The following is a 21,068-nucleotide window of genomic DNA, read 5'->3' on the forward strand; positions in this document are numbered from 1 at the left end:
ATATCTTCAGCCATGGTCTGAAAATACTAAATAGCAAGTTCCTGAATATGTTGTTTCTAAGCTTTCAGTTGTGAATTGTTCTGATCAATGTGATAAAATCTCGTAGATCTTTTCTAGATGAAGCTAGAGTAAATGTACCATGATATTGTTTTATAAAATCAACTTTAACCATATCAATAAATAATACATAAGTTTAAACACAGACAAACATTTGCCAAAAAGATTTAGTCAGTGTAACATAACCTACTAACTACTTCTAGAAGGTTTCAGATAAAAGGAATTGACACCCTAACTGACTAATATTCTACAATACTAGTAACTAATAACTAATAATAACTATTATTAGTTACTAGTATTATAGGCAGCCACAGAAAATAAAATGTTATGTGTTCCTCATGATTTCTATGACATATTCTCTACCCAGGATATAAAATAACTAGCACTGTGAGGTGCTTCTGGACTTGCTACAAATCCACTTCTTAGGTATGTAGCCCCTGCCACTGCTGATCCTGTCACTCAGGAAGCCATATGTTTCATCTCCTTGGATGGGAACCCTAAAGCAAAAAAAAAAATTATTTCTACAGATTCTGCCATTGCATTTACTCCTGCAATCGTATCTCATTCATCTTCAGCACTTATTTATAATATGAATCAGAAGCAGAGTCCACCAGAATCCAATTCACTAGTTTTGCACCTAGGGACTTTTACATCCTCCAGGTTAGATTTGATCACCACACCTCGCTAAGTTATCCATATTGAACCCTGTACTGAATGTACAATGCTTGCTGCCATGTTCAAATGAACTGGACCACTGGGTAGACTCACAAGAGTAATTTTCAATGCTCTCTTGAAGTATATTTACACATGTATAAGAGTGGGAGAAAATACACCACTTGGTAAATTGCTGAAAGGGCATTGATTATGGAGCTGACTGGTTCTTTGTTTTACTGTTCCAGTGAAATAAGTTTGTTCAAAATGGCCATGCTCACACTCAAGAGCTGTCCCCAGAATTCTTTGATGACAAGACCTTAGAGGACACTCTCAATGCCTCTAGAGTCTCTGCTTCTGTGACTAGATACAGCCATGCAAACAGAGAACTGAAATTACTCAGGTTTAAAATTCTGAAGTAGCTTCTGAGAGTTTTAGAGCTCTTGATGGACAACAGCAGTACTGTGTACATCATACAAGGGCTGTTATCATCAAGGAAAGACTTTTCAAGTGGTGATAGAAGACAAAATTTACCCCAGATGCCACCATCATGCTAAATATTTGGAGTGAAATAACACTATGTAAACATTTTGAAGATGATGGCTTATGAATAGAAGAGTGTCTAATTGACTTACATTTGTCAGGATGTAGAGTTTTCTGGGGATCTGCTGTTGTATGTAAACATACACTCTACCTCTGAGCCACACCTCCAGCTCATATGTTCATTTTTTTCTTCCTTCCCAATATAGTTGGCTTCACATGAAACAGCCTTTTAACCCTCATAGCCACAACTCACACATCAAAACTCATGAACACAGGGGAAGGAAAAGTGTTCTGAAAACATACAAGTTGTTATAGTCAGTGTTGTCTGTCCAGCTCCAAAGGTGCTTTGATGACTTTCTGTGCAGGCCAATCCAGTGGTCAGAAGTCCCCTTGTATCTCCTTAGAAAATTCTGTCATAAAATACAAAAACCAAAGAATACATGTGTCTCTTCCTTTCAGATGATCCTAAAGTGTCTACACTCCAGAGCTTCCACTAGAGATAACAGGAGGGTGTAACTGAGGGTCACAGGATTTGGAGCTGTACTAGTCACCAGTTCTCAGGGAGTTCACTTGACATCTGTAATTCTAAAGTACCTCAATTGAATTAAATTACCAAATAACACATTTCTCTGTGGCCAGCTTAGTTCTGGGTTAACCTCCCATTGCAGTTATTAACAGTATGCAACATGTGCCATCTTACACGAATGCACTCATGACCACCAGGTGTCTCCGAAAAATGTCATATCTGACTTCTAGCTGACTATGAACACTAAATGAGATAATATCTCTTGAATGTCTCAGGGCTTCAGTCAGAAGTCAAGCATCAACAAACGGCACACACTCACATGTTCCCCATGTCTCCATGTGCTTGGGATGGGATCCTTCCTCAGGCTTCATCTGTAACTCTCTATCTCAAGGCAATACAATCTTCAATAGAACAAACAAACAAACCAATCCCTGCCCATTAATTACCAGCTCCTCCTGGTTGTCAATTCAAGCTAGCTGGGCCCCTTGTGCCATGCAGGAGTTCTGGCTGGATGTCCAGTTACTTGAGTGTTCAGAAAAATAAAAACATTTATTTCCAACTCCAATCCATTTTTTTGGGCAAACAGCATAGGTATTATTTTTGATTGAGATCTGTTCTGTTTTTCTTACTAAAATGTAGACAATACAATGAATTATATCACACATGCTTTGGCACTTTTTGGAATACCCTCCTGAGCTCAGCTGTGAGGTGTGAATGTGATTGTAGCTTTCCTAAGTGATCTGTAGGAATCCTCTCTTGAGCATGATGGGCCTTTATCTAAAGGCCTCCCGCCTTGGGCCTGTGTCTCACTTTCTTTCAGGTGCTCACTGTCAGTAGGGCTCCCAGGAAGTACATTTCTATAATAGCATCATTTCTGTTACTTTGGAGATGGATTATTACATAGGGGTTGCTACAGCAGCAAGCACTCTGTATGGACACCTATTGACAGTAAGCCTGATAACTGAGATAACAGTGAGAACTTTTGGGTAGGTAATATGTACAGTGTGGACACGTTGCCCTAAAGGATGATTTACATACTTAAGGGGACAGTGCGAGATTTTATTGCACTATTCTGGACACTGTGGTACAAAAATCCTATACATTTATTACCTCAGAAACTTTCCATTTAATACTTTCAAAATGCAGTTGAGCCTAGTAAGTAAATCCATGGGTCATAAGGGGAGGCACTGTATCTTCCCTACCATATTACTCTTCTCTGTCCTCACCCTTCCTTGAGGTTCCTCTTTGGATTTTTTTTCTCCTCTTTTTCTCTCCCTTGGACAGTTCTCCCAAGTGGACCTGAATCCCCTGCATCTGTGTCTAGAGCTTGCTGGATGGCTTCTTCCCAGTGATGCTGAGCCTGGCCTCCTGTGCACACCATAGCCTGTGTGTTTCTTCACTTCCTCTTCCTGCTGGAACCTAAGTTCCCCGAGAACAGGAAATACCTGTGTGTTTTCTCCAGAGCCCTTCCCACAATGCCTGGCTCACAGTGGTCAGTAGTGTAACTGACAGTGTGAATATGGACAGAATGCTGCAGAATTTGGAGAGTCAGTCACTTACCTGACAAAGCAGCAGAAAGAGCAGCTACAGCTACAGTGAGGACCGTGATCACTCCATAGCAGCAGTAAAGCTTAGCAGGAGACTCAGAGGAGACAATTCTGTGACATTTTACTTCGAGTTTTTTCCCTGAAAAACATGAATATAAGAATATCAATCTCAAAAAATCTTTTAGAGAAAAAGATAAATTTACCCTAGAATCATCTGTAGATTTTACTTATAGTTTCCGAGTGCAAACGCCTTCATAGAATGTTGATCTAAAATGAGGACCTTGGCTCTCAGAAGACCAGAGGGAAGGGAAACAGAATGTTTGCCACAGCTGGGCAGGGGTGGTACATGCCTTTAATTTCAGCACTTGGGAGGCAGAGGCGGACGGATTTCTGAGTTTAATTGAATTCAAGTCCAGCCTGGTCTATGAAATGAGTTCCAGGACAACCACAGCTATACAGAGAAACCCTGTGTCAAAAAACAAAACAAAACAAAACAAAAAGTTTGCCACAGAACATTCCGTTCCAGTTATTATTCCAGTTATTAAACTACAGGCTAATAAAAGAGCAATAAACAGAGATAGTGAAGATCATGGAACAAAAGACACAACAAGAGCTGCCCATTCGATGGCTGAGAGGTTAAGAACAATTGTTGCTCCTCTAGAGGATCCGAGTTGAGTTCTCAATCCCAGCTCCTAAAAGGGGGCTCAAAACAACCTGTGTAACTCCTGCTCCAGTCAAGGAGACAAACAGGATGGTACACTTTTATATTTCCAGTGTTAGGGAGGCGGAAGCTGGAGAGTCAGGAGTACAAGGCTAGCCTTGGCTACATAGGAAGTTTGTACTCAACCTAGACTATTTCCAAAGAACTTAGTCAGTAAATAAATTAACTAATAAAGGCACATAAATGTAATTGAACCCACTGACATAACTAATGGGTGAAATATGGAAGTGTTTTAACAAGCTTAGCAAAATCATGTGAAAAATTAATATTAGTCTAAAATAACAAAAACTCTTAGCAAGTTGGGAATTGAAGGAACACATTTGTGGATATTGGGAATTTCAAAAAAAATAAGAAAGGTAATTTTATTCATTTAGAATTCCACACCAACATTTCTTATACAGTATTATGAGTAAGATTTATGGATACTCCTCTGTGTTTACACCAGTATAATTCTGATACTGTCTTTTTTATTCTGATACATAAACAGGAACTTTGCCATCCATCTTTCTCATGCTGTATACACACGGATCTCCCTCTAAATTTGAATTTGTCCTATAGCACAGTTTGAACATAACTTTCATGTCTTTATTTAAAAGCAACATTGGAAATGATCTCTCAAAAAAAAAAAAAAAAAAAAAAAAAAAACAAAGAAATGAAACATTGCTGGCCTGGTTTTTAGCTTAATTAAAAACTGTTTCAGTGACAAGACAAGTCATGGTTTTAAAGGAGTGAAGTTGTGAGTTGCCTGCAGCTGATTATACAACAGCTGCACTTTAGACATGAGCTCCACATTTACAACAGTAAATGTTTCCCTTGGCTAAATATGTGATTATTTGATTTGAAAAAGTTAACCCTGCTGAGGCAGAGAGAGCAGGAGTTCCAGGCCAGCTTGAGGTAAAGGATGAAACTTTGCCAAAGAGTCCATCATCATCTTCATCATCCTTACCATCCTCATCATCATCTTCATCTTCATCTTCATCATCATCAGTAATAACAGTAGTAATAATAATCAAAATAATTTCAGTTAGAATACATGGTTAAGTGATAAGCAGTAACATTTGTTGTGAATTTTGTATTTTGATAAATATCATTCTTGTATTCTCAAAATCAAATATTCTTTCCCTAAATGAAATAAGAGGGAACAAAGGAAGAAAAAGGAATGCAATATAATAATGCATAGATAATTTGAAACACAAGAAACACAGTTTTGCTTGTATGAAGAATGAAGTAGAAAATCCCATTACATTCTTTTTCTGTAACTTCTCAAGAGCTTAAAATGGAAAGGCTCTGGTCCTGGGTGGGTTCAGCCCCTGAACCCTCACCCTACCTTTGCCTCTCCCCCACCCCATGCCACCTCCTTACAGTTCTTTTTTAATTGCAATGAATCTGCAAAACACAAGCTCCAAGCTTCCCAGGCAAACTCTATCAGTATGCACATTGTAAAGCCATTGCTTGAATTTCCTTCACTGGGGACACCTAGAGCAAGCATTTTCTACAGCAATTTGGTGTAACCCACCAGAGTGTAATTACCAGATCCCTGGGAAGAGTGGACCTGCAAGCTAAGTACAGAGAAAGAAAGAAAGCTGGAGCTGCAGCTCTGGCTCTTAAAAGGTGACTGACTCACTCTGTGTTTCTCTTCCCTGAGAACTATTCAAGTATTGCCTGCTCCAACAGAATAACTAATGTAACAACCTCATAGCAAATCCTGTCTGCTTTCTCCTAGTCTGCAGACCCACTGTGACAGGCTCACAGAAGCTCTTCTGTTCTTATTCTTTTGTTCAAGGCTCAGCTCTTCTGCCTTCCTGTCCCTGCTGCAGCTCCTTTCTGCTCTTACAGTTTGGTTCAAATACTATTAAATACATACCCATTTCTCCCTCCTTTGGCCTGTTTGTGGTATTGAGCATAGGGAGGGAAGCCTTTGTGGCACTCATCTCAGAGCTGAGAAGCTGAGTTTCAGCTACAGGAGGATTGAAACTTGAAAGCTGAGAGAAAGAATCCTATCAGAGGTCAAAGTATTTAACCACCCAGCCATGCTCCTCCCCTACTTATGAGTAAGAACTTGTTAGTTTGAAACTGAAACACAGTCAATCACATTGTAAGGCAGGGATTACACTGAGCCTATCATGTGGGTCTGTAATAAAGTTTACAGCATTAGTTTGGAAAGCATCTGGTCCTGGGTAGGTTTGGCCCCTGAACCCTCACCCTACTCCTACAAACTAATCCTGTAAACAAAGAGCTTTTAGCAGAGCAACTTCAGGGGCTGCAGGGGGAGACCAGGTTTACTGTCCTGCAGGAATCAATTCAGAAATAAAAGACGACAACAAAGAGAAAATATTATTACCAACGCTTTCCTGTCCATCAGACACTGATCTTCGGGGTAGGTGAGCCTGTGTTGTTACACCTTCTTCTGGCCTCTGCTGCCCTTATATACTTCTCAGACATACATGCAGGCAGAACTATACCCACTTGACCTAATACAAAATCCTGACAGCTTAAAACAAAGGCCTGGGAGGCTTTTAATCTGACCAGTAGCATACAGACCTGCTCTTCTATGAGCTCACATGACAGCTTCAAGGTCTGATCCCTCTCCCAGCCCCAATGTCTCTACCTACTTCTGGCCTCTCTTCTCTCTCCATGCTTCCATTCTCTACTCTCCCTCCCTTCTCCTTCCTCCCCAATCCTCTTGCCACCAACTCCCCTCTCCCTTTCAACCCCCAGATCACTAGTAGCCCTTTACTAAAAAAGCCATTCTGAAACTTCTAGAACAGGGCCAGGAGCCATGCTGGTGCAACCTGACAACTGACTTTCCTGTTTGTTTCTGGTTTGTGTTTCCTTTCCCTTTCAGAGCATTCAGATTTAGAAACATAACCCAAGCTGACCTTTATGAGGTTACAGGAATTTTCAATCCCTCCTAAAATGGAGTTCTCTAACTCCAGAACCCTGAACCAGAGACTAACAGACTTCTTCCTGCATCAGAGTGTAGACTGGCTCAGTGACCTCTGATCCTTTCTTATCACAGGCCTGCAGCAGTTCTGGGAAACAGAGAACCCTGGAGAGACTTCTGGCCTGGGTTGAGAAGATATTTCAACAGCATCACAGGGACATTAAGCAGCAAGACTACACTGTATGATAAAGTAAAGGTGTCACTGTGGGACACAAGTACCCAGCCATTTGTCCTAACCCACAGAAGGCACACTGTGGGCACTGGCTCGGCTTCATAACAGAGTCCATATTTATTCTAGGCTGGTCATGTGCTGGTGGATGTTGACCATAGGGGCAGGGAGAAGTGGAAGAACAGCAAAGGCAAAGTCACAGGACTTTCCACTCAAATTTTCCTGTGACAGTGGAAGTACTCTTCAAGACTGCATTTTAAAAGGCAGGAAGGCAGAGAGCTTTGTGTGATATTATAGTCGCCATAATATCATGTCTCCAGGCAGGTCAGAGGTTTATTCTTAATCTGAAGTTTCCCCTTAAAGGGCCTTTTCTACCACTGTAATGATTTCAAATGTAACCCAGTGCAGCAGTTTCTCCTTGACTCTTAGAAGCTATAGAAAATCAGCGGTGTTGAGCACCAACTTTATTCCAGGAAGAAGAAAAAAAAAACAGATTTTATTGTATAATAAAAAATTATATCCAATAGTCACTGTTGGGCTATGAGATGCTATCCTGGTCCTTGGGTTGTGAGTGCTCAACCAGGCCCCCAGAACCCAGGATCCTGACAAGAGGTTTAATCTCCATTGAACCTGCACCTTCAGTCACATAGAGGGCGTCATCTAAAGGCCAGGGGGCATAGCTAATTAAGTTATTTCCTCCCCTCTTCCCCCTCCCTTTAAAAGCCAAGCTCCCCTGGCTTTCTTTGGGAGCACATACCATCTACACCCATTCACCACGCCATGAACAATAAAAGCTTTGGAAAACCAGACTCTACGTGTCACCTGGGAAAAACCCAGAACATAAAGATAAAGATAATAAAAATATCATTGGGCTTTTTTAATCTGCCTATGATAACACTGTTATCATAGAGGGCACAGAGGTTCTTGTGTTCACAGATAAAACTAGGGGAACCAGGAATGTTAAACATGCAGACTTGTCCCTTCAAAGGAAGGGATGTATAAACCTATTTTCTACACAGAATTCTGGTCATGGACGTGATTAATAACCTGGTGATCTCTGTGCTATCTGTGGGGCCACACATGGCTTCCCCAGACTCTTCCTTATCTTGACCATTGTTTCTCAGTTAAAAGAACTCATCCTTATGGGAGATGTCACACGTGCTTTACAAATGGGAGCAGAAGTGGTTAATAGACCTCTGTGCTGTATGAATGACCACAACCATACCAGACATTCTCCAAACTGTATATATTCACAGGTATTCAATATATAAAACCTTTATGAAAGAACTCACAATTACTTTAAAAAAGAGCTTCAATGTTGTCATATTTTAAGCCTTATTGTACACAAAGTGTTGAGTTAATTGCCACCGGGAAACTTTTGTCTAAAATTGTGCTGTGTTTAAATAATCTAATTTAAAAATAATCTTCCTGGTGTCAGACTCCAGAAGTATGAACCATCACTAGTTACTGAGTTATGCTGAACTAGACTTTCGTGCTTCACATGGATGGTTATTCTGCTGATGATGGTGATCGTAAAGAACCCACACTCAGTTTCTCTAATAATCATGACCATAGCAGTTACAATGCATTCATCTCTTCTTTTCTTTAAAATAATCTTAACTACATGAGGTATACTATTCAAACAATGGACCCCAGAGATGACAGGCTTGAAAAAAGACTGAAAGTAAGTATTTGCATTTTAAATGGCAAGTGGACATTTCTCTGACAACTAAACCAGAATCCATGTCAAAAAAAAAAAAAAAAAAAAAAAAAAAAAAAAAAAAAACAGACCAGACCAGAAAGTCCATATCAGACTTAATGTTAGATTAACACAGGTGTGAGCTGGGTGTTGGCCATGGGAAATAGGACACATCAATGCTATGGCAAAATAAGATTATCTTCTCACTGTCAGTCCATGTAAAAACAGTTGACATCTATTTTTTCCAATATAGTGAAAATTTATCACGTAAAATTATAGTATGTCCCATTAGAAAAGGATATCAATGAGTTTTCTGAACATACAATTTAGCATTTTAACTTTTGTAGCATTTTAATAATATTTTAAAAATAAACACTTGACCCTGCTGAGGATATCTTGCAATATCTTCTTTTATTCTCTACAGTTTATGTCACCAAAGCCAGCTACTCTAATGAAAATCCTTGAATGAAATGGGGGCTGGAAAGATGGCCAAGCTGTCAAAGGCTAAAGCTCCCAACCAAAAGGAGTAGGTTCAGTTCTCAGCACCCATGCTTGCCTTTCCAGCTTCCTCTTTGCCAAACATCATGGTAGATATCAAATAAACAAGCTTATAGAAAAGTAAATGAATCAACAAATTAATATATAAGTCTGAACATCCATGTTGCAGTAAAGATTATCATGGTGGTGTCTGTGTTAACGCAGGATTGAAGCAAACTGTCACTGTCCTTTAATCAGAGCAATGAAGGACAGCAGTTCCTACAGAAATAGAGACCAAGTGCCCAGGCTCCTCTCAAGGAGAGGAAAGTTTTATCATTAGTTGTGTTCTTTACTGTCAGGGATGGATGATGACAGCTGGTATTCTGTTACTGTGGGTTTTTTCTAGGGCAGGTTTTCTTATGGTTTTGCTGAGTCATGAGTTTCTTAGCTCATCTGAGATTTCTTGTTCTAGGTTATCAACTTTCATTCCAGATCCTGAGATCAGATAAAAGGAAGCAGGCAATTTATCCTCTCATTGGTGCTTTTTGTGAGAGAAGAATAATGGAATGGGGGGCAGATTTGTTCTGTCCCAGGGACAAAGGGTTCATAGGTCAGATTGACTTTATGCAAACAGGGGTAGAGTTTTAACCAGAATAGCTGTGTGGATCCAGAGACTGCTGTCATGTACTTCTGGAGAAATCTTTAAGAACAGTTAATTTGACAGAGTGCTTTAGTTAGTAAGATGAAACCAACGTGGAGAACCTAGCCAAGGTAGCCATTGTCCAGTGAGGACCTAGCAATGGTGGTGATTTAATCCAGAAGGAACTTCATTAAAAAGTCTAAAAGACAGGATGAATATTTAAATATGAGAAAAATAAAGAGGAAAGGTGTGATGAAGGGGAGGAGCCTGAGTGGAGGAAACCCAAAGCTCATTCATAGGAGGAAGCTTGTTACTGTGGAGGAGAGGAGATGGGAACATGCTATATAGTGTTTTGGCTTAGTGCTTACTACCTTGAAGAACTAGTTTTTGCTGAGAATGTTATGAAATACATGTACAAAGGGCCAAAAGGTAGCTCATCAGGTAAAATCACTTACTTTGCAAGCCTAATGACCTATACTTGACTTAATTAAATGGCAGATGCTGTGGTAATCATCTGCAGTTGATCACTCCGCTCACAAGATGGGCAAAGTACCCAGAAGATCATGGGCCATTTCGCCTGGAGTATGTAGAGCAGCATACACAAGAGAGAGACCATCTTAACAAGGTGAAAAAAGAAGACTATCTTAGTTGGGGTTTCTCGTGCTGTGCTGCAACATCAGGACCACAGCAACTTGGTAAGGAAAGGGTTTGTTTCACTTATACTTCCAGATCTCAGTTCATTATTATCTTAGTCACTGTTCTGTTGTTGTGAAGAGGCAGCATGATCAAAGCAACTCATACAAATGAAAGTATACACTTGGGGGTTTGCTCACAGTTACAGAGGCTTACTCCATTATACTCATGGCAGGGAGCATGTGGGCAGACATGGCAATGAAGAGTTACACCCAAATCCGTAGGCAAAGAGAGGTAGCCAAGGCCTGGCATAGGCTTGTATAAACCTTAAAACACACCAAACCCCAAATGACACACTTCCTCCAAAAGGGCCACACCTCTTAAACTTCCCAATTGTTTCAAATAGTGCCACTCCCTAATGACAAAATATTAAAATATTTAGGTCTATTAGGGCCATTCTTATTTAAACTATCATAGTCAGCAAAGGAATTCAGGGTAGGAACTAAAACAGGACAGAAATCCAGAGTCAGGGAAAGATGCAGGGGCCATGGAGAAGTTCTGGTTGCTCTCTGTGATTTCTTTATACCTCAAAGCCAGTACCACCTGGATGACTTATATTACCAGTTTTGGCTGCCAGCACAAGGTACAGCCTTTGGCCTTTCTGCACCACAGCTCTGTGTGCTGACCCTGAGGAAGAACTTCCCAGAAGATATGGCTTCAATTATGCTACTCTATTTTTCAGCACCAGTTGACCAATATTGATTGGTTCAGCAAAGCTAAGGTTTCAGTTTAATAGAACTTGTCTCTTACAAATCACAACTTCAGCACTGGCAGCTTAGAATTACAAATTCTTAATTCAGATATTGAACTGCCCCAATCAAGTCTGTAAGATATTCTCTAACTTCCCTCTGAAACTTCAGAAGGCAAGCCTCTGTCATCTACATTTCTCTCCATTAAGGTCCGAATATTCAATGGCTTTTTCAGTCCAAATTTCAAATGCCTCTCCAATCCCCCTAAAAATGCTCTGTTGGATCTGTCACAGTCTTTGCCCTATTTAGAGTTTCTATTGCTGGGATAAAACATCACTGGAAAAAAGTGTTCATTACAGCTTACAATTCTCAGGTAACACTCCCTCACTGAGGAACCTCAGGAAGGAACTTAAGACAAGAATATGAAGACAGAAACTGCTGCAGAGGGCATTGAGGACTCTTGTTGACTGGTTTGCTCTCTAAGGGTTGCTCTTCTTATATTACCCTAAACCACCAACTCAGGAGTGCCACCACCCACAATGGGTCGAACTTATGTACATCAATCACTAATTAAGAAAATGCCAAACAGGCTTGTCTACAGCACAATATTATGGAGTTATTTTCTCTATAGAGGGTTTCTATTTTCAGATGATTCTAGCTTATAGCAAGTGGACATAAAACTATTCAGCACAGTAACCAAATCATGATACACACATGACTCCATTCACATACACACACAACATATATGTACACGATAATAATACAATGAAATAAATAATTCAAGTGTTTTTATAAATATTTGTTCTTTATTAAACTTAATTCTTTTTATCCCAAGTCTTCAGAAAAAGTAGAGATAACAAATTGGACTCAAACACAAACGTGTCTCAGAGCTTTCAGAAACCACAGACCTTCCATAGCTGAAAGGGGACATAATATTGGTAGCAGAGACTCATTGTGAGGGATTAAAGGTGGGCCACGCTAGCCATTTAGTCTGTCTTCTTTGTAAACAGATGCTGTTGGTGGAATTATTGAGGTTCGGAATCTGAGAACAAGCCAGATTTGTCTGTCCATTCTTATTAAGACAATAAAATGAACAAAAGATAAAGATATATATTCATTGAGTCCACATTAGGAAGTTGGGCATAAATCCAGTGACTCTTCCAAATCCATCTTTGCTGTTTTGGAATGAGGTTTAGGTTTGAATAGAGGGCCAGAGCTAAACATTCTGGTCAAAACTGGTTCTACAGGATGTAGCCAATCTTACCTTCAAACAAAAGCCGCCTTTTCCTAAAACAATGAATCAAGCACATCCCTTCATGACTTGAACATAGAAATGTAGTTCTTTACAGTCTCTCTCTCTCTCTCTCTCTCTCTCTCTCTCTCTCTCTCTCTCTCTCTCTCTCTCTCTCTCTCTCACACACACACACACACACACACACACACCATTAGGTGAAAGAAAAGAATTAGTGATTTCCAACTATCAAGTCCAAGTCTAAACTGTGACTAGACTCTGGAATGGGGGAGCATGTTTCAAAATATCTAACAGATATTTTATTAAAACTCTGAAAATTCAGATATAAAATTTATCTTAGACTATATAATAAAGTGAGGGGTATTGTTTAATTTTTATTTCAAATCATTCTGAATAAAAACAGTCAACATACAGCCATTGGTGGTTCATACTTTTAATCTCAGCACTTAGAATTCAGAACAAGGAGGATCTTAGAGTTCAAGGCCAACCTGGTCTACACAGTGAGTTTCAGCCAGAACAGCCAGGGTTACTCAGAGAAACCATCTCTAAAACAAAGAAAGACAGATTTGGAAAACATGTTGGGAGTTAAGTATAGGACTGAAGTGAGAGAGAATGCTGCTGATCAACTATTCTTGAGCTTTTGTATAGACAAGAAACTTGTCAGACCTCTGTCCGGCCTGTTGGTGAGTGCACCCTGGATCCCACCAGAGACATTCTGGTGGTTCCACAGATCCCACAGCCAGCACTAGCACTCCCCTTCCACCCCTCGCCCCTCTTACAGTCTGAGGCCTGGACCAGACCTCTGCCAGGTCTGCTGTTGTGTGGACCCCAGATTCCACCTGAGACATACTGGAAGGTCCACTCAACCCAGAGCCACAGAGGAACAACAGAACTCAGAGCGTCAGACAACATATCCTGAGATATCCAAGAGGAGACACTGTACCCAGAGCAGCAGACACCTAACTGGACTGCCACCTTGGAGGCACCATATCCTGAGGCATCCTAGAGATACCACTGTAATCAGTGCAGCTGGAAAAAATCATAGAGACATCTGGACCCCTAGAAGACCAGACACAAGCGAGACAACTGGAAAGGCAGGCTTCAACCAGAGACAGAAGTACAGGTAGCACTAGATTTAACCAGATGGCAAAAGGCAGGTGCAAGAACATAAACAACAGAAACTAAAGTTACATGGCATCATCAGAACCCAGTTCCCCATCATAGCAAGTCCTGAACACCCCATCACACCAGAAAAGCAGGATTCAGAATTAAAATCACTTCTCATGATAATGATAGAGGACTTTAAGAAAGACATAAATAACACTCTCAAAAACAGATAGGAACCCTTAGAGAGGAAACACAAAAATCCCTTAAGGAACTGCAAGAAAATGCAACCAAACGGGAGAAGAAATTAAACAAAACCATGCAGGATCTAAAAACGGAAATAGAAACAATAAAGAAATCACAAAGGGAGATAGAAAACTTAAAAAAATGATCAGGAGTCATAGACACAAGCATTACCAACAGAATACAAGAGATGGAAGAGAGAATCTCATGTGCAGAAGATACCATGGAAAACATTGACACAACTGTCAAAGAAAATGCAAAATACAAAAAGCTACTAACCCAAAATATACAAGAAATCCAAGACACAATGAGAAGGCCAAACCTAAGGATAATAGGAATAGATGAGGGGGAAGACTCCCAACTTAAAGGACCAGTAAATATCCTCAACAAAATTATAGAGGAAAACTTCCCTAACCTAAAGAAAGAGATGTCCATAAATATACAAGAAGCTTACAGAACTCCAAATAGTTTAGACCAGAAAAGAAATATTTCCTGCCACATAATAGTCAAAACATCAAATGTACAAAACAAAGAAAAAATACTAAAAGCAGTAAGGGAAAAAGGCAAAGTAACATACAAAGGCAGACCTATTAGAATTACACCAGACTTCTCACCAGAGACCGTAAAAGCCAGAAGATCCTGGACCGACATCATACAGACCCTAAGAGAACACAAATGCCAGCCCAGACTACTATACCCAGCAAAACTGTCAATCATTATTGATGGAGAAACCAAAATATTCCATGACAAATCCAAATTCACACAGTATCTCAACACAAATCCAGCACTTCAAAGAATAATTGATGGAAAACTCCAACACAAGGAGGGAAACTACAACCTAGAAAAAGCAAGAAGGTAATCTTCCAAAAGTCGTAAAAGAAGGTAGCTACACAAACATATCTCCACTGCCAATAACAAAAATAACAGGAAACAACACTCATTTTTTCCTTAATATCTCTTAATATCAATGGGCTCAATTCTCCAATAAAAAGACATAGACTATCAGACTGGATACATAATCAGGACCCAACATTTTGCTGCATTCAGGAAACGCACCTCTGTGGAAAAGACAGACACTACCTCAGAGTAAAAGGTTGGAAAACAATCTTCCAAGCAAATGGTCCCAAGAAACAAGAGGGAATAGCGATTCTAATATCAAATAAAATCAGTTTTCAACCAGAAGTAATCAAAAAAGATAAAGAAGGACACTTCAGATTCATCAAAGGAAAAATGTACCAAGAGGAACTTGCAATTCTCAACATCTATGCCCCAATTGCAAGGGCACCCACATACATAAAAGAAACTTTACTAATGCTTAAAGCATACATTGCACCCTACACAATAATAGTGGAAGATTGTACCTTCCAACTATGTCCAATGTCCATGTAAACAAGGTGATGAAAACTGAAAATGTGTTTTGCCAGCTGGATCTTAGGTGATAACTCAAGAGTTATCACCTCTTGTTATCAAGTTATTCATAGATTTTGAAAGTCAGTTAAGGCAAAAGTCTCTGACACTTGACCTATGGAGATATGACAAAGATGAAGCACTGTGTTTAAAGCTACAGGACACTGAGATGATTGTCATGCCGAATAGCCACAGATGACGATCATATTTATAGTTATTTACACCTTTGTAATCCTAGTTTAGCATTATAAAGTTTAATGACTTCAATATGAAATACATATGAATCATTTGTTAGTGATTTGTTTGCTCTGGTTGAAATGATTAGAAATTTTATCATTGTTCACTATTCTTGTGTTGTTGCTCATCTGAGTTATTTTTATCTGTGTTCTAGTGGTAAACACCATGGATAATAATTTAGAAAAGCATACAGCTCAACCAAGCAGCTTGATCAAGTTGTAAGTAGTGTGAAAATGATTAAGTACATACAACATGTGGCCCTAAAGAGACACATTTCACTCAATGTAATAAGAGGATGGAAATAAAACCAGATTCAGAATATATGTAGGACAACATTCATGGCCAAGATTAGATACGCAGTGAGACTGCACTAAAAACAGAATTTCCTGAAGTCTAAAACAATCATAGTAGATTTATAGAAGATAGAATTAGACATTTTTATCCTAACACTTTACTTTTATTTACCCATATACCAAATACCTGAGGGCTCCCCAGAAGGCCAGAAGAGGTTGTCACATTTTGTAGAGTTACAGGGGGTTTGTGCTGGCATCACAGGTTCTGGGAATGGATCCTATGTCTTCCTCAAGAACAATAAGTGCCTTTAACTACTGAGCCATTGCCCCAGCTCTTAGAGTTGGATTTATAAACAATTATTTTAAAATTCCAGCAGGTAAAGGAGGAAAAAAGGATATCAGAATAAAAACCAACATGAACAGATTCAATCCTGAAAGGTGAATCCAAAAACAGCAATCCAGTAAGAGACTTAAGATTCTAATTTACATCCCCATTTATTTGTATTTTCTGAGCCCCTTATTTATTTGTATTAGCTGAGCACCACACACTGACTCCCTTCCCATGCTGTTATTGATGAAAGAATAGAAAAATACAGATGTTGTTGAGGTGTTTACATTATATACCCAAATGCATTTTTTCACTGCTGTTTAAAAGCACCCTATTGATTTAATATATTTAAATCATCTCTTATGCCCCAAATAGTTAATTGAAATAAGGCAGAAATAATAATATATTACTTTGAATACATTTTCCTGAAATTGTTGTTAATGAATATAAAAAATGAAAGTAAACTAAAGAAATTCATGGCTACCAAGGGAGCTCCATATAAGGCTTATAAAGGAATCCTTTAGCCTGAAGATAAAGACAAACAGAAACATGAAGCTGCAGAGAAGAAAGAAACCATGCTTGAAATGGTTAAGGAAGGGACAGGGTAAAACAAGCAAACAATAAACAAAAAAGAGTACAAGGTGACAGGAAATAATACATACCTGTCAGTAACAACTGGAATATTAATGGTCCTCTTTCCCCAGGCAAATAAAACTGAGTGGTAAATTGGATTAAAAGATGGGACCTGCCTACTTATTGATTTAAAAAACACCTCATCATCAAAGATTGACACTACTTTAGGGTAAAAAGCTGGAAATTAATACTTCCACATCCTTCAATTGTCAATATTAAATTTTAGAACATCTCAAGATTTTTTTCTGTACTGAAATATACTCAGAATGAGATTGTTTGATGGTGTAATGGATTCATTTTTAATTTTTGAGAAGAGAGAGATCTCTTGGTGTTTTTCATGACAGCCATATTAGTTTTCATTCCCATGGAGAGAGGCAGTTTTCCTTTGCTCCATATCTTCAATATTGTCATCTCTTATCTTGTTTGGTAAAGACAGAGGGCAAGATTTGAACACCAAACTAACACTGGCTATTGTGGTGGCTTCCAGTCATATTAGATATATCAATACACACTGACAAAGGTCTGCCAGGTTGAGTGCACACCTGTAACAATCTCAATTAGACCTGATATTTTTACCGTGTTGAGATTTAGTGAGACTTTCTGGTAAAATTTCACCTCCATAGCTTGAGTTCTAGAGATGATCTCAGTAGGATTCTCTGCAATAGTAAGTTAATGCTGGAGTGGAAGTGACAGAGACAGGTAACTTACTTCACTGGGGTAAGTGTCATGGGAAGATTCCTACCAACATATCTTTAGGCATACTTGATTTCAGAAGTAACACCCTTGCATAATGAATCATGACCCATTAAGGACTTACCTCACCCTCAGCAGCATCAGAAGGCTGGTTCCAACACCATCCCAAAAGGCCATGTGCACATTATAAATTATGAGAATGTTCCCCTCAAATTTGGGTTCTGACAGTGTCATTGTTACCAGCTCACAGTTTCTCTTCTATTCCTGTCTTCTCACAGAAGGAATGCACCCAAGACAGTTTGAGCAAAAAATTGTTTAACAACACAAAGTAATTCAAAGTAAATGTAGACTCCAGAGCAAGACTGGAGCAGGCTGCCTGAAGGTAGATGGTGGCCCACTGAACTCTGCATGGTGAAATTTACAAACGTTTCTTAGGGTCCCAACTCTATAATGTCATGGTTAATTTCTCATCTTGAGAACTTCTGTCTTACATTAAGGAAGTCGTCCCCCACTGCTTTTTTGCATTGCCTGCTCATTAGCATATTCATGGTGGCATGAATGCTCATTATGAAAGTACCCTGGTTGTCTTAATTTCTTACATTGCAGAAGGCGCCCAACTGCACCTTCAAAGGTGTCTAACTATAAAGGAACATTGCAACCACCAGAAGAAGCATCAACTAAGACATGGCCAGAACCTCCTTAAAAAGGAGAAGGTTTGGGAATCTGCCACAAAAACTCCTCATTCTACTAAAATGTCATATGATCATGTGAAAAGCATCTTCATGTTGTTGAGCATTAGTTTCCTTAAATATATAGGATATAACCAGTTAATGTTCAGGGAAGATATTTAGGAAAGATATCATATACACGCACAGTAGTTGCTCAGTAACTGGATTCAACATGCAGACTGAACACAGTGGGTCTAGAAAATTAGATACAGAGACAAAAAGAACCTCAACTCATGTGGAACAGGATCAGGTTCCTTTCTCTCTCACTCAGAGGCTAGTGGGTCTATGTTTAATCACAGTACTAGTCCCGTATCCTGAGTTTCTGCAGATTCCTAAGGGTGGAAATGAGACCAAAAGCCAAGCACTAACACAAGCATCTTTTGGGTGGTTACAAGGAAGGGTGAGTTCAAGACCAGCCTGTATCCAGCTGAGGAGGTCACACATCAGGCAGTAGCAGGGTTCTCTCACTGCTGTGCGTTTGTCTCCATTCAGTTCTTCATGGAGACCCCTGAGCATGAACAACAAATCTGATGTAACCCTAGTGCCCAGTATGCTAGTGAAACCATGAACTTCCCTCAACAGGGCATCTGTAAATGTTTCTACATTTTAATTTTCCATTTCTTAGCTTTCTTCTTCAATCTGAACCTTTCATTAATTTATAAATTAAATAAAAATTACAAAATTTTATTTTTAGTAAAATCGACGGGAATTGAATATTCAAATTAACTCACTTAAGACTTTCAGGTCAGGATTTAAAATAGAGCCATTTACCCATTTCCAGATCTTTTTCTCTTGTATATAATTTAGTCCAATAGAAAATAACTGTTCATTTCCCATTAAGAAGTTTTTCATGAATCCTTATAATCAAAACCAAGTGAGAGACTAAAGCTACAACATTTATTCATGACTTACTTTCTTCTACTAACCTTCCAAAGCACTATGACTCCTATTTGAAGTTCTTCCTAGCTCCTTACCAGTATAATTCTCTCTATGTAGTGTGAAATCTCTCTCTCTCTCTCTCTCTCTCTCTCTCTCTCTCTCTCTCTCTCTCTCTCTCCCTCTCTCACTCAAAAATGATCTATGCCAGTTACTAATTCATAAATAATCTGATTAAAATCCAAGTCTCTACTTATTCAGAATAGGCATTGGTTTAGAGTCCAGGGATATCTACATAGCTTCAAGAAAAGGGATATGTTCTACTGAGCAATTTTATTTAACAATTTTACCAATTCTTCTTCATCTTGAATGAGCAGCAAAGTGGTTCCTCTCATAGAGCAATTAGCTAGCCCCTCAGCCCAAGGTCTAGAAGTCTGAGAAATAAGTAAGCATTTATTCTTATATGGATGCCAGACTCTCCAGCAATTTAGTGTGGCTGATCTTCCTAGAGTAAGAAAGAAAACATGTTCTATTCCTGCCCTGTTCCTACTACACCACAATCAACTACACACAGTAGGTGTTTCATTAGTGCATGTGGGAACATGGGTAATGCTGTCATATGTCAAGGAATCACAAATAACGACAAAGGATTCATTTTATATTTTGTTTTTATTAATTAACTTCAGACAAATTAAATTGTTCAACATATTCATTAAAATAATCAAATGTTCCACATTTTAACTTGATATCTGTTGGCCATAGTTAGAGTATCACTGCTGTGAACAGACACCATGACCAAGGCAATTCTTATAAAGACAACATTTAATTGGGGCTAGCTTACAGGTTCAGAGGTTCAGTCCATTATCATAAAGGCAGGAACATAGCAGCATCCAGGCAGGCATGGCACAGGAGGAGATGAGAGTTCTACATCTTCATCTGAAGGCTGCTAGGAGAAGACTGGCACTCAGTTGGTTAGAAGAAGGGTCTCATTGTCCACTCTGACAGTAACATACTTCCTCCAACAAGGCCATACCTATTTCAATAATGCTACACCTGCTAATAGTGCCATTCCCTGGGCCAAGCATACTCAAGCCACCACACTGCCTATTAGGGATCACATGTATCTATTAGGGATCATTTGTACCATCAGCCTGAGGCAGCAGGGCCAGGTGCCTAAGCTCATAGATGTTAAGGTCACATAGTTTCAATAAAGTTCCCAGCACCAAAATTTGTAAGCTGTGTTATTCTTCATGAGTTCTTAACTTTATGACTGTCTTCTCATACAAAATAATAGTGGTACAATGTCTCCATGGAGGACTGTTTGACTGAGGTAGCTCATATTTTCTGTCAACTATTATTCTCGGGATATTCAAGCCACACAGTGACCTACTGTTTCAGTCCTGTTCTCTTAGGCAGCCACACTGCATGGAAGAAATGTGATGTTTCCACAGTGGACAATGGATAGATACTATTCTGTAACATTGTATGACATTGACTTTATCGTAGGCTCAACTCCTTGAGCTTCCAAATACTATGAAGAGAAGTAATGTTCATGTGGAAAAATTATGAAGCAAAAGCTCTTGGCTCACTGAACTAAGACACTGAGTCCAATCAGGCTAAAGAGAAAACATCAGCCCTGCACAGCTAAGTTTCAGAGCCAACAGATGCCAGCCTGGTCCCCTACAGGAATCTAAGTAAGGCAGAGCATACACTTGTTAAATCCACTTGTGTACATCTGAGATAAAGGTCAGAGGTGGTTTCCTAACTACATAAGACCTCCCTTAACTACAAGGAGTATTTCTAACACTCCTAATAGACTGACTGGAGCTAGTGCTACACTTTTTGTGCACTATTTTACACACACACACACACACACACACACACACACACATACACACACACACTCACAGGTGAGAGA

General features: G+C 39.3%; 3 protein-coding genes and 1 pseudogene across 5 annotated transcripts in view; 2 read left to right on the forward strand and 2 right to left on the reverse strand.

The window, feature by feature from the left end:
• The window catches only part of LOC117714931 (C-type lectin domain family 2 member D11-like), a 43,756-nt gene extending 42,094 nt beyond the window's left edge, over nucleotides 1–1,662 (reverse strand). The window contains exon 1 of the mRNA XM_076940631.1: nucleotides 1,555–1,662. The gene's annotated coding sequence lies outside the window, so the exon portion shown is untranslated. The remainder of the gene's footprint in view (nucleotides 1–1,554) is intronic.
• Nucleotides 1–21,068, forward strand: part of LOC117714819 (killer cell lectin-like receptor subfamily B member 1F) — a 525,987-nt gene that overhangs the window by 260,940 nt on the left and 243,979 nt on the right. The window lies entirely within an intron of this gene.
• LOC117714807 (C-type lectin domain family 2 member E-like) overlaps nucleotides 1–21,068 on the forward strand; it is a 145,796-nt gene that overhangs the window by 90,728 nt on the left and 34,000 nt on the right. The gene's annotated exons all lie outside the window — the stretch shown is intronic.
• Nucleotides 136–6,029, reverse strand: LOC117714818 (C-type lectin domain family 2 member D11-like; annotated as a pseudogene). Its single transcript, XR_013112647.1, has 5 exons — nucleotides 5,910–6,029; nucleotides 3,338–3,463; nucleotides 2,224–2,405; nucleotides 1,555–1,661; nucleotides 136–554 (listed from the first exon to the last, which is right to left on the reverse strand). The product of XR_013112647.1 is annotated as a C-type lectin domain family 2 member D11-like (transcript).

Source organism: Arvicanthis niloticus, chromosome 9, assembly GCF_011762505.2.
Source record: "Arvicanthis niloticus isolate mArvNil1 chromosome 9, mArvNil1.pat.X, whole genome shotgun sequence".
Lineage (NCBI taxonomy): Eukaryota > Metazoa > Chordata > Mammalia > Rodentia > Muridae > Arvicanthis > Arvicanthis niloticus.